Source organism: Malus domestica, chromosome 06, assembly GCF_042453785.1.
Source record: "Malus domestica chromosome 06, GDT2T_hap1".
Taxonomy (NCBI): Eukaryota; Viridiplantae; Streptophyta; class Magnoliopsida; order Rosales; family Rosaceae; genus Malus; species Malus domestica.
The window spans coordinates 3,774,647-3,801,853 of record NC_091666.1 but is presented as its reverse complement, the minus strand read 5'-3'; the positions used below and the strand labels follow the sequence as shown (position 1 = coordinate 3,801,853).

At 40.7% G+C, this 27,207-nt stretch overlaps 2 long non-coding RNA genes across 2 annotated transcripts; both read left to right on the top strand.

Moving 5' to 3' along the window:
• Nucleotides 1-9,279: 9,279 nt before the first annotated feature.
• Nucleotides 9,280-25,314, top strand: LOC139197180 (uncharacterized). The gene is made up of 4 exons (XR_011582316.1): nucleotides 9,280-9,617; nucleotides 9,719-9,817; nucleotides 24,543-25,060; nucleotides 25,127-25,314. It is a non-coding gene; the product is annotated as an uncharacterized lncRNA (long non-coding RNA).
• On the top strand, nucleotides 13,538-15,348 carry LOC139197178 (uncharacterized). Its single transcript, XR_011582314.1, has 3 exons — nucleotides 13,538-14,587; nucleotides 14,671-14,768; nucleotides 14,944-15,348. It is a non-coding gene; the product is annotated as an uncharacterized lncRNA (long non-coding RNA).
• Nucleotides 25,315-27,207: the final 1,893 nt, after the last annotated feature.

Genomic DNA, 27,207 nt, shown 5'->3' with positions numbered 1-27,207 from the left:
AAGTATTAGCCCATGGAGTGAGTGATGCAGGTGAAGCTTTGTTTTAGGACCATCTTGGAGAAGTAATGTTTGTTGAGCTGACAGATGCTGGTTGCTTAGTCTCTCAAGGAGGCAGCTTTGGAGCTGTGGAAAGTGTCAAAGCAACCAATGATGTAAATTCCCCAATCTCCGGCGAAGTCATCAAGCTTATAACTCAAAGCTTACTGAATCACTTGCTTTGGTAATTCTTCTTCCTTTTTTATTTATCCTAAAATAATGGTTATCCTTCTTTCAAATATTGTTCAAATACTTGTTCTACTTTGCATGCATGTTTAGACAAAGTATCGTACTTTTGTTCAAACAGTTTGACATGTTATGTTGCTAAACTGTTAATCTATTTTTTGGTATATTTAGATCAATTTGACCTCATATGAAGATGGATGGATGATCAAGATCAAGCCCAGCAGTCCATCAGAACTTGAATCCTTCTTGGGACCTAAAGAATACACGAAATTTTGTGAGGAAGAAGATGCAACCCATTGAACTAATTGCTTTTCAGCCGTTTAACATTTAATAATGTTGGATTAAGTTGTTAGATATTATCAAAGTACTGCAGAATCTAAGTCATACCTCATGTTTCAACCTTTTACCTGCATTTTATGTGAATAAAAGTAGTTGAATCAAAACTGAAGAAAGGTTCATGGACTCGCGTGTTTTCATACAAAAAAAGAAGAAGAAAAAGAGAGATGTTTGGGTTAAAACTTGAACTTTGGGCTCAAAAGGGAGTCGGCCCAAAAGAAGGATAAGGAGGAAAGGGGCCCGAAGCCCAGCCAAAGCCTAGAAGGCAAAAAAAGGCTTTTCCCGACTAAGTGTAGATCATTTGAACCACTTGTTCACCTACCTAGAGACCAAGTGGTGTAGACCAGCCAGCTAATTAGCCCAAAAGCACTTTACAGTGGCAGTACAAATAAAAAGCTGATGAGTCATTGCCCTTCAACCTGCATTCGGGCAAGGTTAAAGCTACAGAAGGCCAAGCCAAATTGTCTATAAAAGAAGAAAGAGATATTAGAGATGGGGACACTCAAACAAACAAACAAATACAAGCATAAACTCTGGTCAAGCCATATTTGCTTTCAACGAAGCTGTAGTCAGCTCAAGCCTTCATCCCTTTCGGGATCAACCCTCACCCAAAGCCTTTGTAAAAGCTCTGCTACCTTGTATAAATCCTGCTGTAGTATCGATTTCCTTCTGTAAACTCATCTCCCTATCCCTCTTTCTAAGCTCTCAAGCCTCTCTATAAATCACAAAGATAGGAAGTTGCAAGACGATCAGTCTTGCCCGACAAGGTGAAACCTTGCCCGACCCTCTTTGTTTTTGTCTTTTCATTCATAAGTCTAGTAATATGTTGTATACTTCCATTTGTATCCAAGTTAGTTCTAGCAAGTTTATGATCAAAAGACTCCTCAGTGCTTGAATCCGATTGGAATATGTAGTCACAACTTAAATCAGATCTAAGTTCTAAACCCTTGGGCATGTAAGATTGATCATTCAAAAGTCCTTGGTCTCAAGGCATAAGAAAGAACCTTATGTGGACTTAACCCATCCACGACAGTCTTTGATAACAAGAAGTCCGAAGTTACTTGGGACGCAAGTAATCGACCTATTTCCTAGTTTTATTTCTGTTATATTCTGATTATCGTAGAACGTTTGAGTATAGAAGTAATTTTGATGGGAAGCCTCAAGGCCTACACCTAAGGCCCTACAAAGGCACTTATTTGGATTCATTCTGCTCTTCGGGCTCGAGTAATTAGAAGTATAATAGTCATAACACTTCTGCAATCAATGAAATAAACATTATATATTTGAGTACTGGGTTAGTTATTGATGGGAAGCCTCAAGGCCTACACCTAAGGCCCCACAAAGGCACCTTTCATACTAAAATAGCCTCTCGGGTATATATACAATTAAAACTCAACATCTATTTTACATATGCCATGCTAAAGATGGCAGTGGCATGCCTGAACACCTAAAAGTTAATCTTGATTGTGAGCCTCAAGGCCTACACCTAAGGCCCTACAAAGGCACCTTTCAAAGTTAACCTTGTCTTTCTCTTTCAGCCTTGCCCGACAAGATTTTCCCGACAAGCCCGCTAATGAGCAGAAGCTCGACAGAAAGCATTAACCGGCGCCAACCTCTCGGGGAGTTGTGTGCTCGTCGGCTAGGAAACATCCCCAACGGAAATTCTAGCCACAAACAAGAGATACTAAGGTCCTTTCAACCATTGCAGACGTAAGCGTAGGCATATGGGTAGAGCGGACGTGCTCGGTCGGTTCCCTCCTATTCGCTCAAGATCGAGTCTTTCTCTTTGCAATTTAGATTACTTTACAGTTGAATATCGCTTATATATATAAAAAAAGTTGCATTCAACTGTTCACTTCCATCTTATTAGTCTTCACCAATTATATTGGACCGTACCTGATTGGAATTAAGACTTAGATTTGTTTACAAACACCGTCAAGGCAATCCCTATGGCGTAGTTGAAAATCAGGATACACATAACAGACGACCAAATTGATAACAAAACTAGAAATATTATTGAAAACAAAGAAATACTAAAAATTTGTCAAGACGGGTACACAATCCAAAAAGATTATATTGTAACTGACTTAATTGTTTTTCAAACTAAACTATAAGCTATATTTATTGAGCAAAACTTAAAAAACCTAATTTGGATGGGTTAGGCCCAAATCTTAACTAACAAGCAAACCACATAATTAAATAACTATAATACTAATATTTTACCAGGATTGGACGACCAAGTTGTATCCTCAGAAACATTGGAAAATCGAAAATCCCAAATACGACAAGTGATGACATATAAAAACAAAGGGGCCAGCATCACTTTTCCATCGTAATCTTCCACTAACTATCTCTTGGTATGGTGATAGTTTCTCATCTATTATTTGTAACTTTACATATTAATTAGTTAATTAATAAACAAAAAATTAGTGATGAAACTACTACAACATTTTATAATTTGAAATGTCCGAGGTCATCTGTACGACAATTGGTTTAAACTAGATACGATGAACTTAAAATTTATATTCTTTCAGATAAATAATTACAATGTAAAATATCACTTGCATTGAAAAAATTTAATAACAATTATTAAAAAAATTAATAACAATTAAAATTCTTGGATTTGGAATCTCACCTTCCAAATATACCATTGCATTGGATTTGGATACACTTTTATTAGAAAATACATTGATATTTGGATTTGGAAACACTGTCATTGTCACTTTTAACCGATGTAAACATTTAATGTCGCTTATAACCGACATACATTTTAATAATTTTTAAATAATGGTGTCACTTTAAAAAAAATAGTGTCACTTTTAAGTGACATAAAGTATTGGTGTCACTTTTAAGCGACATAAAGTATTGTTTTTAAATATTTTAAAGCTTGAGCGACATATATTTTATTTTTTTTAATATTTTGAAACTCGATGTCGGTTGTAAGCAACAGATTGATGGTCTTTGTTATACCATATATTGGGCCTCAGTATTTGGGCTTCATTACTTAGCCCATGATTCATGTAAGAGGGGAGGAGACCCTTATTCTATAAAAGGGCTCCCTCACACTCACTTAAGAGGAAGGGAAACAGATAGAGGGGAAACGGGAGAGCAAACATAATAGTAAAGAGAGCAAACACTACCTCTATAGCCTCCATGTATATTCAACATTCATTTACATAGTGAAACCAACACTAGTGTGGACGTAGCCTCAACTTGAGGTGAACCACGACATATCTTTGTGTTCTTGTGCGTTTGTGTGATTCACGGTCGGATTTACGTTGGTCTAAGATCGACCCGATTTTGTGCACAAACATTTGGCGCCGTCTGTGGGAAACGATATGAAAAGTTATGTCAGTTCTCTTTCATTTTTTCATCAAACCTCACAATGTCCACTGTGAATCTGCAGAAACCTAAGAACCAAACACCTGCACAGTCATTGCAAAACCTATGCCTTCCACTCCAACTCTCCGTCATGGTCGCAGCGATGGAAACACAGACACCACCTCATCTATCTCTCTCTACATTTTCTGTGCAGATCTTGAGAGCTAAATCAAAACATAAGCATCACTGTTACAAATTAAACCTGCATCAGAAAATAGAGCCTCAGTGCTTCTCAGCCGTTGGATCCATAGTGAAGTTCACCAATTTCACCATTCTGCGCACCTTCTTGCTTTCCTGCTTCACTTTTACTTCTACACAAACTCAAAATCCCAAATGGGTTTCAAGCTCCAAGCTCTGATGTGCCTTGTAGCTCTTCAAGTTCTGGTCTTCTTCTCAGAGGAAGTAGAAGCAGCAGAACACAACCATGGCAGTAGTTTGAGAGTCCACAAGAACCAAAGTTCGCGAGGACATGTACCCACTATCCCACTGAAAAAACCCACGGGAAACCAGGAAGAAGATAAGAACCTTATCTTTTTATTTAATATGTTATTATTATATATTGTGATATTTGTTACAAGGTGTCGGCCACCTCATTTTAAAATAACATAGCTTTAATCATTTTTTAATATCATATTCATTATTTAAATGTGACTCATGGCACACTACACAATGCAAGTATACAGATATATGTTTATTTAAAGATTTTATTATGATGATAATCTTTTGTCGCATCATTACTAATATGCCAACACAGGCTGCTAATACCACATACCCTGTGTGTCCATGCTTGTCATCATAATGCCACTTTATCATGATTATTCCACATGACTATTCCACTACGTGGAAAGTCTGACACATGACATATTTTCACTCTTTCACTATTAGGACACGGTCCACACTCCACAATACAAAGTTGTGCATATATACATATATGCGCATTATCCCTACATTCATCTTATTAAGATTACATGCTACATGCTGCATGCTACATTAATTACATATGCTCAAGGTGCCATCCAAATAATAACTCATTTTGTGATCGCACATATTTACATAAGCAATATTTATTCATGGTCTAGTGATATTGTGACTGCCTTTAACTATGTCACTTATGCAACATGTGATTTACCAAACAACTTAATACATTATTTATTTGTAGTAGGCATATGGTACAATATTTTGCCTTGCCAAACTATGTCAATTTGATTTATTCATTATACGTTCATACTTATACTGTCATTTATTGTCATGAATTATTGAGCAGCTAGCTCTATTGATCAACATTGTCACTGATTAAAGAAGCCTACCAACTTATAGACTGATGAACCACATTCTTATGGTGACAAAGATTTAGTTTGAACAATAATCTCTTGTCTGACCGGACACCCACTTGCTCGGACACTCGCTCATTTGGACACCTATATGCTTGGACACCTGCGAGTTTGGACACCTACGAGTTTGGACACCCATTAGTTCGGGCACTTACGAGATTGGACACCTTTGAGCTCGAACCCCGACTCACGGACCCAATTTGTGGACCCAACTCATGGACCCTACGAATGGCCCCGACTTAAAGACCCGACCTGTGGACCCAATTCGCAGACCCGTCACATAGATCCAATATGCGAACCCGACAAGCGGACTCGAGTCATGTCAAGAGTTAACTCATACTGAGTACACGCTAATGTTAAGTGCATACTCGCAACGAGGAACGCCACGAGCTGAGCCGCCTTGCAACGAGCACCGCTTCCAGCCGAGCAACCGCCTCGCCACGAGCATTGCCTCTAGCCAAGCAATCTCGCAACGTGTGATACCTCTAACTGAGTATTACTTTGCCGAGTACTAGTTCATGACAACATCTAGTCACTTCGGCCTGCACATAAATTGAATTTGAAGTCTCCAACCAAAAGATTCACCCGACACATAGACCCATATACAAACCCAACAAGCGGATTCGAGTCATGTCAAGAATTAACTCATAATGAGCTCACGCTGACGTCGAGTGCATACTCGTAATAAAGAACGCCATAAGCTAAGCCGCTTCAGAACGATCACCACCTTCAGCCGAGCAATCGCCTCACCGCGAGCATTGCCTCTAGCCAAGCGACATCGCAACGTGTGCTACCTCAAGCTGAGTATTGCTTCACGTTAAGCACCGTCTCATGTTGAGTACTAGTTCTGGACGACATCTAATCACTTCGGCCCGTACATGGATTGGATTTGAAGTCTCCAGCCAAAAGACTCTCTTGACTGAAGATTTGTGGGACTCCTGTTATACCATATATTAGGCCTCAGTATTTGGGCTTTATTACTTAACCCATGATTCATGTAAGAGGGGAAGAAACCCTTATTCTATAAAAGGGCTCCCTCACACTCATTTAAGAGGAAGGGAAACAGACAGAGGGGAAATGGGAGAGCAAACAGAATAGCAAAGAGAGCAAACACTGCCTCTATAGCCTCTATGTATATTCAACATTCATTTACATAGTGAAACAAAATCAACACCAGTGTGGACGTAGCCTCAACTTGAGGTGAGCCACGATATATCTTTGTGTTCTTGTGCATTTGTGTTATTCACGGTCGGATTTACGTTGCTCCAAGATTGACCCGATTTTGTGCATCAAGAGTCTTTATACACTATCCCCCGTGTTTTCTTCTTCCTCTGTTTCATGTTTCTTAAGGATGAGTTTATGAGGTGGCACGCAACTAGGCTTGGCAAATGGGTCGTGTCTATCGTTTTCGTGTAACACCTGTTATCTTAACGGGTCATGTCGTGTCTCACCCATTATCTTAACAGGCGACCCGTTATGACCCATTAAGAAAAATATATTCTTTTTATTAAATTTGCACATACCACACATTGCCATATAAATATTACTTCAAAACATTAAAACACATTTGTCGTTTAAGTACTACATCTACACTCGAAAATAAGAGCCTAATAAATAAACATCCATACACTACTACTCTATTACAAAATGTTAAATGTGCAAGGATATGCAAAATGAAAGAGTTTTTGTTTTCAAGGTTGTGAAGCCTTTCTCAAATGTTTAAACCTTGCCAATGGAACTCAAAGCTTGCATGTTATTCCTTTTACAAAATCCTCAATTTTCATCGATCATCATGACATAAGATTTTGTGGTATTCAATTATGTAAATATTTTAAATTGACGATCAAATTAGTTCATTGTATTCATATAAGATCAAGGAGTGTAGCTGTAAAAAATCATCAAAATCAGAGTTAAAATAACAGTTAAATCGTGATTTTTTGTTTATAATCGTCGAAAAGTTTTGTCTCGTTACTTGATCTCTGAATGTTTTTTTTTTTGTAATTTTTGGCGTATGCGATCTTGAAGCATATATAAACAAGTTTGACGATTCATTGAAATTAGTTTCGTAGGATGCGTATCCCATCAGAATGATAGATTCACTAACACTTAGAGTTTATTTATACTATCATTAAGTATAACATAAGATTTTGTGGTATCCACTAGTGTAAATATTTTAAATTGAAGATCGAATTCATTCATTGTATTCATATAGGATCAAGGAGTGTAGCTATAAAAAATAATCAAAATTGGAGTTAAAATAACCTTTAAATCGTGATTTTTTGTTTTATAACCGTCGAAAAGTTTGTCCCGTTACTTGATCTCTGAATGTTTTTTTTTTTTTGCAATTTTTGGCATATACGATCTCGAAGTATATACAAACATGTTTGATGGTTGAATCGTTAAAACTAGTTTCGTAGAATGTGTATCCCATCAAAACAATAGATTCACTAACACTTAATAGTTTATTTATACTTTCACTAACTATGACATAAATATTTTAAATTGACAATCAAATTAGTTCATTGTATTCATATAGGATCAAGGAGTGTAGCTATAAAAAAATCATCAAAATCGGAGTTAAAATAACCGTTAAATCGCGATTTTTCGTTTATAACCGTCGAAAAGTTTTGTCTCGTTACTTGATCTCTGAATGCTTTTTTTTTTGGCAATTTTTGGCGTATGTGATCTCGAAGCATATATAAACAAGTTTGACAGTTAGATCGTTGAAATTAATTTCGTATGATGCGTATCCCATCAAAACGATAGATTCACTAACACTTAGAGTTTATTTATACTATCATTAAGTATAACATAAGATTTTGTGGTATCCACTAGTGTAAATATTTTAAATTGAAGATCAAATTCATTCATTATATTCATATAGGATCAAAGAGTGTAGCTATAAAAAATCATCAAAATTGAAGTTAAAATAACCGTTAAATCGTGATTTTTCGTTTTATAACCGTTGGAAAGTTTTGTCCCGTTACTTGATCTCTGAATGTTTTTTTTTTTTTTTTTTTTTTGCAAATTTTGGCATATACGATCTCGAAGTATATACAAACATGTTTGACGGTTAGATCATTAAAACTAGTTTCGTAGAATGTGTATCCCATCAAAACAATAGATTCACTAACACTTAATAGTTTATTCATACTTTCATTAACTATGACATAAGATTTTGTGGTATCCACTTATGTAAATATTTTAAATTGACGATCAAATTAGTTCATTGTATTCATATAGGATCAAGGAGTGTAGCTGTAAAAAATCATCAAAATCGGAGTTAAAGTAACCGTTAAATCATGATTTTTCATTTATAACAGTTGAAAAGTTTTGTCCCGTTACTTGATCTCTGAATGTTTGTTTTTTTTCAATTTTTGGCGTATGCGATCTCGAAGCATATACAAAAAAGTTTGATGGTTGGATCGTTGAAATTAGTTTAATAGGATGCGTATCCCATCAAAACGGTAGATTCATTAACACTTAGAGTTTATTTATACTTTCATTAATTAGACTATGGTTCAATTCGTATGTGATGAAATTTTATCATAAAATTATATTTTTGTTTTTTATTACGTATTTTATTTATTAAAATTTTAAAATATTATATGAGATAACATAAAGTATTTTATTCATTACCGTTGCTTACCCAGTTCGCTAGTTATGCCAATGCCGACGACGACGACGACATAACGGATGATGACATGGAACATCCATAACCTTTGTTTTATGTGTTTTGTGTCATAGCCTGTCCTGAAATATTTATTTTCGACAGCGTGAGATTACTTATTTACCCTTGGACGTTTTGTGTGGTCATGTGGGTGAAGTTTTATTTGGACCAATTCAAAGATTTTCCTAAGTTTTTGGAACACTTGGGACTTAGTTTTGTTGCTTGTAACCAACTAGGACCACACACAAGCACCTGTACTTTTCTCTTTCTCCTGTTGACTCTCTCTCTCTCCCTTCCCTCTTGGATTTCCTTCAGTTTCCATACAAGCCGTACGGTCAACCTTAAACTCCTTCAACCAGTCACAGATCGATGTTAAAAAGGTGATGTTCTTGTTCCCTACAAGCTCTTGAGTCCATTCGTACAATTTTTAGGACTTGAAAGCTTGTAAAACCCGAGAAACCATAACATCCAATTTTAGGTACTATTCATGCACACGTAAATATGTAGTTTTCTGAGAGTTTTGAAGTATAAGGAGCTTTAGATCATCTTCACGAGGCTCAGAGAAGAAAAATGAAATGATTTGGATGTCGGGAAGCTCGAGAATAGGGAGTTGCAGGTTTAGCCGGAATATCGATGGATTTTCAAGCGAGTTCCGTAGGTTTTAGGACTTTTGAAAGGTAAGGTTTTGTTCTACTTGTCCTAAGCCTCAATTTGGTTCAAGTTTCGTGGAATTTGGTTCAGAATTGGACGAGATATGAAGGTTTTCGTGATTTTCTAGTTTCCGGTGAATTGCGACGGCGACGGAGACCGGTGAGGCTAACCGGAGAAGAAGATAGAATATTCCGTCAGAGTTGACGAAATAATCTGACACCATCAGGTAGAATTAACGGTTTATGTTACTTTTTAACGAAATATTCCACCGAATATTCCTAACGGGGTTAGGGGATTCCGTTAGGGTCCCTGCGCGTGGCCGCGAGTGTTGCTGTGCCCTTGTCGGCTCGTGGGATGTCGGAAAATTTTTCTAAAAATATGGGGATGTTCATGAGGTTGTGTAGATCACGTTGGTATATTCAAACATCCCATTTGAGTAATGTATGAGAAGTTATTAGCTAGTATTGGTTATGTGCTTTAAATTAACGTTTTTATAGTTGTTTCGCATATAGGGGAGACTTATCCCGAGGACGAGTGTAGTCAAGGACGACTCGGGGGCTACGACCCTTCGACATACTAGTGAGTGGCATTTTGGTTTTCAGTATATACTTATATACTTGATATTTTCCCAGAAAATGCATTTAAATGAGTTATGATTTAAATTGTCATGCCAAATTACATCCAGTCTTGTCGTATAGACCCTTCCAATGGTTCCGACTTGTATGCAGTGTAGCGCCGTATAGGTCACTTACAGTGACTCCGGCTAGATTGACTAATGAGCTATGAATTCAGCCATATAGACTTATGCATGGGTTCCGGCTAATATATTTGTTGATGCACAAAATCAGCGAAGACTTTGGTACAACAGAAAGTGTCAGGTTTTGTGACCTTCGCTTGGTTGCTTCGGTCACTAGTGAGGATAAGTACGTAAATGAATAGAGACAGAGAAGCAAACACAGGATGTACGTGGTTCACCCAGATTGGCTACGTCCACGGAGTAGAGGAGTTCTTATTAGTAGTGAAGGGCTTACACAAGTACAAAGGATCAAGCTCTCAATTTAGTGAGTTCTTGTGAATGATTTAACACAAATGGCATTAGCCAATATTGTGGGGGAATGACCCCTATTTATAGAAAAACTTGTAGCTTTGTCACATTGATATGTGTCATGTTATGATTGGTTCTTGATGTCGACACGTGCTGCGCTCTGATTGGCTTCTAATCTTGACACGTGTCGAATAGTGATTGGCCTCCTGGTCGGAGGGGAACTCTTCTGGGTCCTTGACAGTATAGCGTTGGCCGGTGCTCGTTAGTTTCGGGATTGGTCAAGTATGGTACAAACAGTGCTCCCCTAAGTTCCCGAGTGAGGGAAACTCCTCGGTTGGGGACTTGCAAGATCCAATCCCTTGAGTAATCACGAAACTTCTAAGTACCGAAGTGTGGTCTGATCTTCATCTGCCCTTCTCTGGAAGTACTTGTAGTTTCGGGCTTGGTCAAGTGCGATACAAACCCTATAGTAGAAGTCCCCCAAGTCGCCGAGCTAGGAGATCTGCCGAAAGAGGTGACAGACAAGGTAAGCAGTCAAACTTCCAAGTAAGCAACCCAGGATCAGAGGTTTGACTTCGGCTTCCGGTTGATTGTTCTCCTTCTCCTTGTCTCTCATTCAACTGCCAGGATAAGGAGAAGCAAATGGATAAGAGATGATATGAGATACTTTTGCTTTTGAAGAAGTAACTTTCCACAGGCTTATTCTTGAACTGTGCTGGAGGGTTTTCTGGTGCCCTTCAGAGTATAAGGCCGACTCAAAAATTTGAGGGTCAAAACAAGTCCATCAAATCTAGAGTACGTTCGACCTTGATGATATGGGATACTTTTGCTGTTGACGGAATAATGAATGTGGTATGGAAAGGTGTCGTGCTGTAGTGATCTGTTTCAGCTCACCGTTGAACCTTCTGCTTCAATCTTTTGCATGGCAGAAGTGGTGTGCAACCTTTGCATTTAAATGGTCCTTCAGAACATTCCTTCATAGTGACTCATCCACGCTTGGCAGCTTCAGTGTAAAGAGCCAATATCTGATCAACTGTCATGAGGTATTTGCCGGTGGAATTCGTGACCTTGACAGCAGTTGAGGATGAGTACTCGAGAGCAATGCTAAGTAAGCAACCAGGCAAAGGCTCCAGGCAGTCAGTTCCAAATTGGAGGTTTGATTTCAGGTTCCGACTGACTGCTCTCTTTCTCCTTGTCCTGCAGGTGTGGACAAGGACAAAGACAAAGACAGGGAGAAAGCATGATATGGGATACTCTTGCTTTCGACCCTGATGATATGAGATACTCTTGTTCTTGGTGTGGCTTATTTGCTGAGGTATTATCGGGGGGAAATAAAGCTGAGTATTTCGAGAGGTTATGTTGAGGGTGCCTTTTCGAATGCGAGAAAGGGTTGAGCATTTTTGCAGGTTTGCCTGTCCGTTGAGGAGGGAGGTCAATGTATATAGGGATTTCCCAATAACAAGTAGTAATGTTATTCCTTTACCCTTCGTGGTCACAGCAATGTAGTGGGAGCTGCCAGCTTCACGTGTTTTAATTTTGTCAAAGCACTTTGAAAAAGTGGTATGTGGTATCTGGAAAGCTGATATTACGTGTGAAGATTACAGACAAGTTTTATCTAAGGAAATCTGGCTCTCGAAGTTCTGAGAGTTGTGCCTCTTCGGTTTTCGAACAAGCAATCCCGTCGAGGATCTGACTCTCGAGATTCGGAAAGCGGTGCTACTCCGGTTTTTGAGAAAGTAATTATGTTGGGAGTCTTTTCTCGAATGTGAGTAAAGGTTGGACGTTCTTGCCAACCTGTCTTGCCGCAAAACACGGAGGTCGACACACATAGGGACTTTCCAGTTGTCAAGCAGTGGTGCTGTTCCTTTACCCTTATGGGTAATAGTAGGGTAGCTGGAACTTCGAAATTCTCGTGCCTAAACTTTGTCAGTGATCTTTGACAAAGTTATATGTGGTACCCGAGGAGTTGATGGTGCATATGGAGAGCGGTGATTGAACAGTAAGATTCACGTGCTTTCTACTTCACCAGAAATCTTCGACAGATTGCCCGTAATTTCCGCAAAGCTGAGTGTGCATGTGACAGGTGCTGACGAGGCTGAAAAAGCAGGTGCTTCTTCGATTTCTGAGATCGGCCCTCGTGGTCTCTGAGCAGCCCAGCTTTTGAGAAAGCAAACGCCTCTTCGATTTCTGAGATCGGCCCTCGTGGTCTCTGAGCAGCCCAGCTTTTGAGAAAGCAAACGCCTCTTCGATTTCTGAAGCTCCGTCGAGTGCAGATTTTTATAGAGGCTGGCATTAAGTTCCACAGCACACTTGAATCTCTACCAGTAGAAGCTCATTTCTTGCACTTCTAAGATCTTGATTTGTCTGACCTCTTCCTTCTTCAACACATTTGAAAATGTCTGGACCCTCCGACCGTCGTTTTGACTTGAACCTTGGAGAAGAGACAGCCACGCCTTCTCCAGACAACATATGGCGCCCATCCTTCATATCCCCTACTGGTCCTCTTACCGTTGGGGATTCTGTGATGAAGAATGATATGACCGCTGCAGTGGTGGCCAGGAACCTTCTCACTCCCAAAGATAACAGACTACTTTCCAAACGGTCTGATGAGTTGGCTGTTAAGGACTCTCTGGCTCTTAGTGTTCAGTGTGCAGGTTCTGTGTCTAATATGGCCCAACGCCTATTTGCTAGAACCCGCTAAGTTGAATCATTGGCTGCTGAAGTGATGAGTCTCAAACAGGAGATTAGAGGGCTCAAGCATGAGAATAAGCAGTTGCACCGGCTCGCCCATGACTATGCTACAAACATGAAGAGGAAGCTTAACCAGATGAAGGAATCTGATGGTAAGGTTTTACTTGATCATCAGCGGTTTGTGGGTTTGTTCCAAAGGCATTTATTGCCTTCGTCCTCTAGGGTTGTACCTGGTAATGAAGCTTCAAATGATGAACCTCCAATGCCTCCTCCTTCTGGGGTTTTGTCAAGTACTGAGGCTCCGGATAACCACCCTCCGGTGCTTTCTCTTTCTGGGGCTCTACCGACTGCTGAGACTTCCCCTAAGCAACCTTTGTGAAGGCTCCCTTTTGTTTGTTTATTTTGACTCATGTATATGTACATATTTGTGGCTTATCGAAAATATTAATAAATAAGCTTTGCTTCATTTCAACATATTGTGTTAAATACACCAAAGCCTTCTTCATAAAGTTCTTTGAATTTTTGCTTTTGTTGAAACCTGTATTGTTGAAGCTTTGTGAGTGAAGCATGTAGTTTGAGGTAGTGTTCCCTTAATTTCCCGAGTGAGGAAAACTTCTCGGTTGGAGACTTGAAAAATCCAAGTCACTGAGTGGTTGTGAGACTGCCGAGTATCAAGGTGCAGTAGCATATGGTGGGAGTCCCCCAAGTCTTCAGGCGAAGAGAGTTGCCGAATGAGGTGTCTCGCGTGTTACTAATTTGTCAAAGTAACGAATCCTTGTTTCGATGTCACACATTCGTATATGCTTTATCTAAAAATATTTCCAACTTTTGTGTGTTTGATGCTGCATGCTATTGACTAGACAAGATCAAGTGCAATTAGTAGCTTTTCTCTCTTTTTCATCTTTTCTTTGGAGGAATTGCTTTTCGTTTCCACTAATCAGCCTGAGTGGATGCAAGATAACACCTTTCTCTATAGCTCAGATTGCAAAGTCGTCTTCATGAAAGGTTTTCCTTATCTTGTGAACTACAACATATCCAAATTTGAGATCCATCGGAGTAGTACAACTTCAGAAATTCAAGTATGATGAGTAACTGTTCATCAATGTTCTGTTAATCCGTCAGACTTGTTGTGAGCTTCGAAACTCCATTTTCTCTTGTTCAGATCAACATACTTTCTTCATCGAAGTTGTTCCTCAGCTTGTGAACTACAACATATCCAAATTTGAGATCCCTCGGAGCAGTATAACTCCAGAAATCCAGGTATGATGAATGACTGGTTATTATTTTTCTGTCAACCCGTCAGATTTGTTGTGAGCTTCGAAACTCCATTTTCTCTTGTTCAGATCGGTATGCTTTCTTCATTGAAGTTGTTCCTCAGCTCGTGAACTACAACATATCCAAATTTGAGATCCCTCGGAGCAGTATAACTCCAGAAATCCAGGTATGATGAATGACTGGTTATTATTTTTCTGTCAACCCGTCAGATTTGTTGTGAGCTTCGAAACTCCATTTTCTATTGTTCAGATCGGCATGCTTTCTTCATTGAAGTTGTTCCTCATCGTCTCTTTCATAACATATAAAAAATTCAGAATGAACTAATGGTTAAATATTTCCAGATCTTCGAAACATCACAGCAGCTTCGAAATCTGCAAGAATCCGACTGTCATGTTTGGAGCTTCAACACTTTAATTTCCGTCGCTCAAACAGAAATGGTTCCTTCTTGAAAGTTGTTCATATGCTCAAGAACTATAGGGTGTCCAAAATTCAGCTCCATTGGAGAAGAGCAGAGGTTGCAGAAATTTGATAGATGAAAGGAGGCGGAAGAGGGAGAGAGAGAAAAAGTCTCTTGGGTTGGATTTCTATTTTGGGGCAGATTCCAATTTTTGTAGCACCTTCATTATTGATGAATTGCTTGTACTTTTGTCCATTATGAAACTTGGGACTTTGGCTTGTTGTTGGATCTATTATAATATGTTTGGGAACATATATAAGTGAATAAATAAGAAGGAAAATTTTGGGCCCTTGTGGGTGTAAAACAAAAAATGTTTATGTTTACCCAAGTGTTTTTGTACAAGTTCAAGGGCATCTTGGGTTTTGTGAACAAAATTTGTTTATTTGGAGCAAGGTTTTGTGTTGAAGCTTTGTAGGTGAAGCTTTGGTGTTGAAGCTTTGATGGTGAAGCTTTGTAGATGAAAGTATGTAGAGGGAGCTTTCTAGGTGAAGCTTTTTTAGGTGAAGCTTTGTAGGTGAAGCTTTTTTAAGTGAAGCTTTTCGGGTGAAGTTTTTTTTTGGGTGAAGCTTTGTGGGTGAAGCTTTTTAGGTGAAGCTTTGTGGGTGAAGCTTTGGAGGTGAAGCTTTGTGGGTGAAGCTTTGGAGGTGAAGCTTTTTGGGTGAAGCTTTTTAGGTGAAGTTTTGTGGGTGAAGCTTTGGAGGTGAAGCTTTTCGGGTGAAGCTTTTTGGGTGAAGCTTTTTAGGTGAAGCTTTGTGGGTGAAGCTTTGGAGGTGAAGCTTTTCGGGTGAAGCTTTTTAGGTGAAGCTTTGTGGGTGAAGCTTTGGAGGTGAAGCTTTTCGGGTGAAGCTTTTTGGGTGAAGCTTTTTAGGTGAAGCTTTGGAGGTGAAGCTTTTCGGGTGAAGCTTTTTGGATGAAGCTGTTTTTTTTTTTTTTTTTTTTTTTTTTTTTTTTTTTTTGGCGCTTGACACGGTCTTCATTTGCTTGTTTTGTAGTGACTGTGGAAGACGGATTCTGATTGAGAAGGGTTCCGGCATCGCTTGCTATGAATGTAAAAGAGTGAGGGCTGAGTTGGCTAAATTACCTCTTTATTGAATTCATTGCCAAATGGCCTTCATTACATAGGATGCCGAACGGCTATAGCTCAACACTTGTACATCGTGAGTCTATTTGTAGTAGTACTTCAAGTGATCAGCGTTCCATGGATGGCCAAGGGTCTTGCCATCGGAGCTTCTAAGTGTGTAAGAGCCAGGGCGACTGATGCCAATGACTTCATACGGTCCATCCCAGTTTGGACTAAGTGTGCCTTCACTCGGGACTCTGTCGCAGAGTAATCTTTTCTTTAAGACCCAGTCTCCTATTTTGAAAGAACGAGGCTTGACCCTAGAGTCATAATAGTTGGAGATGCGCAGCTTGTAGGCGACATTCCTCAAGTGAGCTTGGTTTCTGTGTTCCTCGACTAAATCCAAGTTGAGGGTGAGTTGTTTGTCATTTTCACTTTGAATGTAGTTCTGGACTTGGAATGTTGCTTGCTCGAGCTCAACAGGGACAACCGCCTCTGTGCCAAAGGCAAGTGAGAATGGAGTTTCTCCTGTTGAAGTCCGATATGAAGTGCGATATGACCAAAGAACTTGGGGTACAAATTCTGGCCAACAGCCTTTAGCTTTGTCCAAGCTGGTTTTCAAAGTGCGCTTGATTATTTTGTTGATGGCCTCAACTTGTCCATTAGACTGGGGATGAGCTGGAGAGGCAAAGCATAAGTTGATGTTGAACTTAGAGCAGAACAACCTGAACCTCTTGTTGTCAAACTGTCGCCCATTGTCAGTGACTATCGCATTGGGAATGCCGAATCTACAAAGGATGTTCTTCCACACGAAGTCTTCTATCTTTGCCTCAGTAATGGTTGCCAAGGGTTCTACTTCGGCCCACTTTGTGAAGTAGTCCACTGCAACGACTGCGTAACAGACTTTGCCCTTCCCTGCCGGCATTGGGCCGATCAAATCAAGTCCCCACTGGGCGAAGGGCCAAGGGCTGATCATAGGAGTAAGAGGCTCTGGAGGGGAATGAGGAATAGTCGCATATCGTTGTCATTTGTCACATGAGCGGGATACTTTGATGGCATCCTGGTGGAGTGTTGGCCAGTAATATCCTTGGCGAAAAGTCTTGTGTGCTAGGGACCGAGATCCAGCATGATCTCCACAGACTCCCTCATGTATTTCCCGAAGGACGATTTCCGCCTCGGCAGGCGTAAGACACCTTAAGTATGGCAGGCTAAAACCTCGCTTATAGAGTTGATCATTGATGATCAGGTAGCGGGTAGACTTGTATCGAATTTGCTTAGCCTGGACTTTATCATTTGGGAGGGTGCCATGAGCAAGGAAATTATAGATCGGGGTGATCCAACTATCCCCCTGTTGTAAGTTGCATACTTCTGCGGCCATGATGCTTGGTGTTGCCAACAGTTCGACATGAATTTTTCTTCCAATCTTGTCTTCCACAGCTGAGGCGAGGCGAGCCAGGGCATCTGCATGACTGTTTGCCGCTCGAGGAACTTGGGTGATCTGGTAGTGGAAGTGTTTGAGCAAAAGTTGTGTTTGCGCAAGATATGCTGCCATGGAGCTGTCCTTAGCATCAAAGTTGTTGGTAACCTGGTTGACCACTAATTGGGAGTCACTGAAAATATCAATTTGTTTAACCCCGAGGTGTTTTGCCAAACGTAATCCTGCTAGAAGGGCTTTATACTCGGCCTCATTGTTTGATGCCTTGAATTTGAAACGAAGAGCATACTCCATTGCTACTTTGTCGGGCGTAGTCAAGACTAGTCCCGCTCCACAGCCCTGTTGGTTGGATGAGCCATCAACATACAGACTCCATGCTGGGGTTGTTGGTTCTATCTTCTGAGCTTCCGATGGTAATAAAGCTACTGCTTCAGGTGTAGAAGCAATGACAACAGGATATGTGAAGTCGGCGATGAAATCTGCTACTGCTTGACCTTTTTCGGCTGGTTTTGGTTGGTAGGAGATGTCAAACTCACCCAATGCTATCGCCCATTTGATCATTCGTCCAGACGTGTCAGGACTCTGGAGTATCTGTCGAAGAGGGTGATTGGTAAGCACGATGATGGCGTGTGCTTGGAAATAAGGGCGAAGTTTCCGAGCAGACATGACCAATGCTAGAGCTAATTTCTCAATGTTGGAGTATCGTGTCTCCGCATCTTGTAGGGCCTTGCTAGCGTAGTAGACGGGCCGTTCGACACCACTGTCCATTCGAATAAGAACAGAACTGACTGCTGAAGCCGAAACCGATAGATAGATGATGAGAGTGTCACCAACTTTTGGTTTGGAGAGCAGAGGGGCTTTACTCATGTACTCTTTGAGGTTCCTGAATGCCTTGGCACATTCCTCCGTCCATGTAATGTACTTCTTATTTCCCTTGAGTGCTTTGAAGAAAGGAGCACATCTGTCTGTGGCCTTAGAGATGAATCTGGTTAAGGCTGCCACCTTGCCAGTAAGGCTTTGGATGTCTTTTGAAGTTATTGGCTCTTTCATGTCGAGGATTGCTTTGATCTTTTCAGGGTTAGCTTCAATGCCTCGTTGGCTAATCATGAAGCCTAAGAATTTGCCAGAGCCCACACCGAAGGCACATTTGTTGGGGTTCAACCTCATTCGATACCTCTTTAGAATGGTGAAAGTTTCAGATAGGTTGGTGATGTGTTGGTCAGCATGTTTGCTTTTGACTAGCATATCATCAACGTAAACTTCCATGTTCTTCCCAATTTGTTCGGCGAACATTGAATTGACCAGTCTCTGATAAGTTGCTCCTGCATTCTTTAGGCCGAAAGGCATGACTTTATAGCAATATAGTCCCCTGTCAGTAGTGAAGGCCGTGTGTTCTTGGTCTGAGGGGTTCATGAGGATTTGGTTGTATCCTGAATAAGCGTCCATAAAGCTCAAGAGCTCACACCCTGCCGTAGAGTCTATAAGCCTGTCAATAAGAGGAAGAGGGAAACTATCTTTCGGACACCCTTTGTTTAGGTCGGTGTAGTCAACACACATCCTCCACAAGACCTTTTGAAGCGAAAGACTTTCTTTGGTCGGTTTTTTCCTAACAAGGACCACATTTGCTACCCATGTCGGGTAATTGACTTCGCGGACAAAGCCTATGCCTTTGAGTTTTTCAACTTCTGCTTTCATTGCCTCGTATCGTTCAGCGTCATAAGATCTTCGCTTCTGTCTCACCGGCTTGATCTTGGGGTCAATACTCAAACGATGACAGATGACATCAGGAGAGATGCCTGGCATGTCCTCGTATGACCAGGCGAAGACTTCAGTGTTCTCTTTCAAAAAAGATATCAATGCTAACCGAAGGGGTGGTGACAATGTGGTGCCAATCTTCACCATGCGATCTGGATAATCTCTTGAGATAGGTACCTTCTCCAACTCTTCAGCAGGTTGGGCTTGCTGGGTGAAAGAGTCATCTCGAGGATCATCGAGTTGATTGTTGCTATCAGGAAGATCCAAGTTCGCTTCATCTAGGCTGGTCTTTGTGACTTGGTCATGTACAGACAGGGTTTCCTTGGGTCCGGGCAAGTGTTGTTGCTTAACTGAAGTGTTGTAACATGATCGTGCACTAAGCTGATCTCCTCTGATGTAGCCGTTGCCATGGGGGGTTGGAAATTTCATCAACAGCATATGCGTGGATACCATAGCCTTGAGATCATTGATGCCTGTGCGCCCAAAGATGACATTGTATGCCGTTGGGCAGTCAACCACTAGGAAGTTAGTGGTAATGGTAGCCGTGTAAGGGCCTGTACCAATAGTAAAGGGTAAATGTATGCTCCCTAAGGGTTGCACGATATCACCGGAGAAGCTTATCAGAGGAGAAATCGAGCGATCGAGCAAGTGTTCAGCTACACTGAGTGCCCTGAAAGCTTCGGCAAACATGATATTGACCGAAGCCCCTGTGTCTACGAGGATTCGTCGAACATCAAAGTTGGTTATGTGAGCCTCCACGATCAATGGGTCGTTATGAGGGTAGATGATGCCTCTTTCTTCCTCAGGGTAGAAACATATCGGATCCCAGTTAGGCTTTTGATACTTCCCTCCCCTGATGTCTTCCACGTGAAACACTTGGTGACCAGGCCTCAGAATTCGTTCACTGTTTTTCATGGCCCTATTGGAAGATTCAGATAGGGGTGTGCCGCCGCTTATGGAATATATGACATTCACCTGGCGTTGGTTACGGTTATCCCTTTGAGGGTGAAGGAGGAATTGATCAATTTTTCCTTCTCATGCCAAAGCTTCAATACGATCACGGAGGATGATACATTTCTCGCTATCATGGCCGTTATGCTTATGGTAGCAACAAAACATGCCCGCGTTATTCGGGGGCGTGTAATCTGGGTGCCTCGGCTTTGGCTTTGGTATCAGGTGAGCTATGCTGGGGTAAATGGCCGCGCATGTGGCATTCAAGGGCGTGTATGTCTCATACCTTGGGGTAGGGGGTATCTTGACGCGGGTTTGACCCACTGCATTGACTGCCTGGGGGCGAGCGTTATTGTGGCGATACCCTTGGTTATCGGGATAGTGTCCCTTACTCTTTTTACTGAAATGAGAGTGGTGAGGATGGAAATCCTTCCTCTTGCCTTGAAATTGATATGTCTGCTGATTCGGCGAAGCATTATGCAAGGCATGGGGAGGTGCCACTGCTGTTTGGAAAGTCGAGGTCTTCTCATTTAGGTGAGTCTGGCTTCCACCTCCCACTTGTTGATAAAGGATGGTTGTAGGGGGTTTCTCCTGATATGTCTTTGCCTCGGCGGAGGCATGGTTATAAGCCTGCGCCATCACCTCAGAGTAAGTCTTCCAAGTATTGGCATTGATCATGTATTTAAAGAAACAATCACGTAGGCCTGCCGTGAAGGCTTTGAGGGCAGTCTTGTCGTCTGCCTCGGCACACTAGGAGTATTCATGGCTGAAGCGGCCAGCATACATACGTAATGACTCGTCTGGCTTCTGGCGGATAGTGTACAGGTCATCTGCAGAGTGCAAGCGATCGGTTTGGAAAATGTGTTGGGAAACAAATAGTTTCCTCAATTCCTCAAATGAGTCTACCGTCTCAGGTGTAAGACGACAATACCAATTTAGAGCTCCGCCAGAGAGGGTGGAGGGGAAGAGAAGACATCGCTCTTCGTCGGTGTGCATCCGGTATGCCATGGTGGACTCAAAGAGGTTAAGGTGCTCAATCGGGTCCTCTTTTCCAGTATAAAGTTGCAAGCCAAGCTTTTGCTTTGTCTTTGCTTGAAGGGGGGTGTTGAGGATCCTCCTTGTAAGAGGGCCAGGCCTGGGTTGGTTCCAGTCAGGTATTTCAGCCTGACGTTCAGCCTTCAACTTGTTTACTTCCTCAAGAAGTTGTAGGACAAGGGGGTCCTGAGCGGAGTTATGTGTCACTGGAGCTTTCTTTCGTAAATCTCCATCTCCTCTTGGAATTAGGAAGGTTTGATCAAGGGCATGTGATTTTTCCCTGGACTCGCTGTACTGGCTTCCAGGGTATGTCTGTCGGAACACCTCTGAGTCCCCTGTACCCTCATGTCTCTCTAGGACTTGTTGCCCCTTCCCCAAATTGGTGGCCGGCTTAGGCCGTGGCAGGGGACCGAGTCTCTCAGAAATCCTTGGGTCATTAATCTTTGAGCTTATATGGATGGAATTCTCTCGACGTTGCTTCAGGAAATCCCGACAATCGCGAAAGACGGCTTTCGATCCTTCTGCCCCTTCAGCAAAGAGGTGTCTCCCTCCACTTCTCATGGTTCGGGTCGAAGCAACTGGGTTAAGAGAAGCCTCATGTTGATTATCAAGTCGAGGGGTAATCTGTTCCCTATCAGGGATATCTATGTCGAATGAATGTGACCCTCCATGTTTGAGGGCACCCAGTTGATGGTTGACTTCCACGGGGGCAACAAGCTCGGAGCTTGCCTAGCTTCGTGGAGTGTCTCGAAGAGCTTCTCATATTGCTCCTGGAGGACCTCATTCCTCATTGCTATCTTGTTGTTCTGAGCTTCCAACTCATCGACTTTAGCTTGAAGAAGAACTCGTTTTCCTTTCTTCTTTCGTTGTTTCGCACTATGTGCAAGGGGGGTGTCATTCTGTGTGCTGTGGCTTCCTTCGCTTCCCATGTTGGAGAGGGATGCCTGGTCAAAAGAAAGTGTACGAATGATAGAAACCAGCTTGACACAGCTGAAGAGAGTAGGAATAAGTGTCGTTTCCCACAGACGGCGCCAAATGTTGATGCACAAAATCAGCGAAGACTTTGGTACAACAGAAAGTGTCAGGTTTTGTGACCTTCGCTTGGTTGCTTCGGTCACTAGTGAGGATAAGTACGTAAATGAATAGAGACAGAGAAGCAAACACAGGATGTACGTGGTTCACCCAGATTGGCTACGTCCACGGAGTAGAAGAGTTCTTATTAGTAGTGAAGGGCTTACACAAGTACAAAGGATCAAGCTCTCAATTTAGTGAGTTCTTGTGAATGATTTAACACAAATGGCATTAGCCAATATTGTGGGGGAATGACCCCTATTTATAGAAAAACTTGTAGCTTTGTCACATTGACATGTGTCATGTTATGATTGGTTCTTGATGTCGACACGTGCTGCGCTCTGATTGGCTTCTAATCTTGACACGTGTCGAGTAGTGATTGGCCTCCTGGTCGGAGGGGAACTCTTCTGGGTCCTTGACAGTATAGCGTTGGCCGGTGCTCGGTAGTTTCGGGATTGGTCAAGTATGGTACAAACAATATTATTTTCCATGAATTTATTTTCACCTGAGTTACTTATTCTTTTTTATATTTGGCATGGCATACTTATGTTTATGGAGATGTGAAGCATGACTTGAATATATCTCTATATATATTTTTATATTCATATTCTATTTATGGGAAAATTATACATGTTTTACGGCTAGGGGTTAGAGCATTTGATAATGAAATGATTTTGAAAAGCTTTGTTTTTTCCCACTCACATTTTCTGTTTTGCGCCCTTTTAGGTTTTAGGTAGACTTGTTGTGGGTGGCATTGAGGATCTCGGCGGTACTGACAGAATAAATTATTCGTAGGATATCTTATGGTACTGTATAACTAGTACTTGTCCTATTAGACTGCACCTAGACTTTCTATGCTCTAATTAGGAGTATTTACTCTTGTATCTCACTCCTAGCACTTTCTGCTTATCAGTGCACATTAGTAGCCTTCGGTTTTTATTTACTCGTACATTTCTTATCATTATCGCTTCTGCACTGTACCAGCATGCCTCGATCTCGGTCGGGGTATGTCATTTTAAGTATTAATTAGTCAATATTTTGTTTATTATGTATTTTTAATTAAAATCTTAAAATGTTATATGAGATACCATAAAATAAATAAATAAATAAATAAAAACTCGTTATTTTTTTTTATGGGTTAAATATATATATATTTTTTAAAAACTATTTTGCTATCACTTTTAGGCGATGGCATTGGTCAGATAATTTAAAGTGCACTAGGCAAGAACTTTCCCGCTTGTTTTGCACAAGTCAGAAGATGGTGTCGCTTAAAAGTGACACCAAGGTTAACCAAAGTGACGCCACGTGCATTTCAGTAAAGCTTGTCAGAAGATGGTATCACTTAAAGCTTGTCAGAAGATGGTGTCGCTTTTAAGCGACACCAAAGTTTACAAATTGACGCCACATGCATTTCAGTAAATCCTGTCGGAAGATGGTGTCGCTTTTAAGCGACACCAAAGTTTACCAAAGTGACGCCACGTGCATTTCAGTAAAGCTTGTCAGAAGATAGTGTTGCTTTTAAGCGACACCAAAGTTTACAAAGTGATGCCACGTGCATTTCAGTAAAGCTTGTGAGAAGATGGTGTCGCTTTTAAGCGACACCAAAGTTAACCAAAGCGACGCCACGTGCATTTCAAGAAACTGTGTCAAAAAGAAGTTGTTTGATTTAATGGGACGTGTATATCAGTAGATTGTGTTAGAATTTTGTGTCGGTTGAAACCGACACCAAATTTAACTAAAACGACGCTGCGTTTAGTTCGATAAATTTGGTCAGAAAGTAGTTGGATTCAATTCGACGTAATGTGTGGTAGAAGTTGGTGTCGGTTTTAATCAACACCAACCCTCACTTATTTTGACGCTGGTGGGTTTTAATACGACATCCTTTACTTAATGTTGGTTTTAACCGACGCCAACTTCGTATCCACTCCTTTCCTCATTTCATCCGTGCTTTTGTTTGTTGCCTAATTTAAGTCTCTCCTTCTCCTTCCCAATTTCGCCTGTACCTTTCATTTCTTCTCCCTTTTCAATTTTTGTACTTCTCCTTATATAAACTTTTGCTATGGATCATCATTTTGAAGATGAACATGCTGACGAACTCCAATTCGAAGAGGAAGGTGGTCCATTTTTTATTTACTATGGTTATTAATTTTAGTTTTTTGTTTTGTAATCCAACTAGTATGATGCCTAAATCGAAGAGGAAGGGGACCCTCAATTCCCAGTTGGAAGCAACAGCCTTGTTCTTTTTATGCTTATGGAAAATGCATTAGTGAAAATTCTAGTGCTTTTTCAAAACATGCAGTGGCAGAGGTTAGAGATTATAAAAATATTTCGTTGGTGAGAGATTGGCGTATGATCAAGGAAGAACACATGGAAGCTTTCTGGAATAGAATAAAGGTATAAATATTTTTTGTTACTTGAAGAGAGTAGAATAAGTCAATGTTTATGGTGATAATTAATTTGCTTAAATTTTTTTATTAGTATAGGAAACTATTATTTTTCAAGAAGAAGATATGGCGAAAATGCCAATTATCCGTCATATGACTCTTCATATTATGGAGCATGCACATAAAGAGTACATAAATAAATTTAAAAAAAATTATATTGATAAACTAGTCGAGAAGCACGAGAACACTCCTCCTAATGTGGATCCTCAACAGTGGGTTGATTTGGTGGCCTACTGGAATAAAGAAAAAGGTAAACGTTTTATGATTTGTTTTGTTATAGCTTGAAATTTGTTTAATAAATTCTTTTTATTTTCAGGAGATTGCCACAAAAAATAAGCATAGTAGGCGGTTGAAAACAATGAACCACACAATCGGTGCAAAATCTTTTGCAAGAGTTCGGGTAGAACTTGTAAGGGTTGTACATTTTCATATGGACGACAATAGCACCAGCATAAAAACTGACAGTAGCTGGAATATTTGTTAAATTTTTTTATTTTTTTAATATATCTAGTGTCGCTTATGGACAACACTAGCCTAATTATTTTATTTATGAAAATGTTAGGTAATGTCGGTTACGACCGACAGTAGCTTTACCATTTTATTTATTAAAATTACTTGATGTCGGTTTGGACCGACAGTAAGTGTGATATTTTATTTTTTTATTTGTTATTTAACGTCGGTTTGGACCGCCATCATATCAGATTTCCATGTCTCTTATAAGCGACGTAAGCATCGATGTCACTTTTAAGCGACGCTGTTGTTCTTTTTATTTTATATTACTTTGCTTCTTGGTGGCGGATTAAGCGGGCTAAGCGACGTCAATACCCTTTTATGACGGTAGTATTGGTATCGGTTCCTCTATGCGACATTGCACGATTTAATGTCGGATTTTTACCAAAAATCTAACGTTAAGTGGTGTTTCTTGTCAGTTTTAAACCACCAGTGATATCCCCTTTTGTAGTAGTGTTATTTTATTTATTTTATTTTTTAATATTCTTCTGGTTTCCATCATGTCTTGTTTGCCGATGTGTCGACCTGGACGCAATCTTCTTAATTTGCATGTTGTAATTGCTATTCAATGGGGGTTGAATTGTTTTTCTGCACCTCAGCTACTACGACCTGAGTGAAAGAATTCTTCTTCAACTCTTTCAGAATGTGCATTGTGCATCGTTAGGAAAGCGGCCTCATCAAACTTGGTTCTCCAATTCCTCATCTCGCAATGGGAGTCAGATATTCTGGTACTCGACTGATGTCACCGCTCTAATATTCACGAGCCCCAGTCGCCCTAGAATACTGTTATGGGGAGATGGATCGCTATCGATCATGAATGTCTGCAGTCAAACAATCGAATCAGTACTTATATCAAGTACGATTGTGCTGCCGATAGTTGAGGTGAGCCGTTAAATCCGGTCAGGACCCTCGTTCTGTGGCTATACCAGCACTGCTGCTGCCTGGGCTCCTCCTCCTGGCTAGGCTGCTTTTGCTAGATTTGGCTCCACCTGCTAAATTCAGCTCCACCTGATATTTGGGCTAGCTCTCCTAAGTCAATTTCTCTAAAAAAAAGAAAGAGTTTAGGGCTTGATTGTGTAACAAAAGCTTACCAGAATATTTGGTGGAGAACAAGATATTTATAGAGCATAGGTCGATCACATGTGCCAGGTTTACTGACAGGAGCATATTTATGCTACTTAATTGGCTTGTTCTCGTGCATTTAAGTTGTGTTTACTTAGCTATTTTAATGTTTAAAGTCACTTTTGTGTGTTTTCAGGTTCTAAGGCCAAAGTGTGCAAAAAAAGAAGCAAATTGGAGCCTTTTGGAGCAAAAGGAATGGATAAATTGAAGTCTTGAAGAAAGTTGGTTTCCTAATCCAAGAAGGATTCCTAATCAACAAAGGATTCCTAATTGAAGAAGGATTCCTACTCATTTGAGGATTCCTAGAAGAACAAGGATTCCTACTCCAACAAGGATTCCTACTTGAAGTAGGAAAGTTAAGCCAAGGTTTCCTATTTTGGTTGACCTTCCCTATTCCTAAATGTCCTTAATTTCCAGCCACTTTGAATACCTTTTAAGCACTTTGGGACACCAAACAAAGGCCCTAAACCACTCTAGGACCTTTGCCGCACCTTTCCCTTAATCCCCCTTCCTTGCCGTGCAAGGGATCCTCTTTCCCATCAGTTTTAGGTCACTTAGACCTTTCCCAAACCCTTGCGGCACAAGTAAACCTATTTCCCTTTAGTTTTAGGACATGTTTCCTTTCTTAAAACATGAGCCGCACCTCCCTCATCCTTTCCTCTTCCTTGCCGTGCAAGGGGGAGGGTTTCTTTCCCAAAATCTGACTTAAAACGCATTCCTTTTGTGTTTTAAGTAATTGCCGCATATCCTTGCCTATTTCCTTTA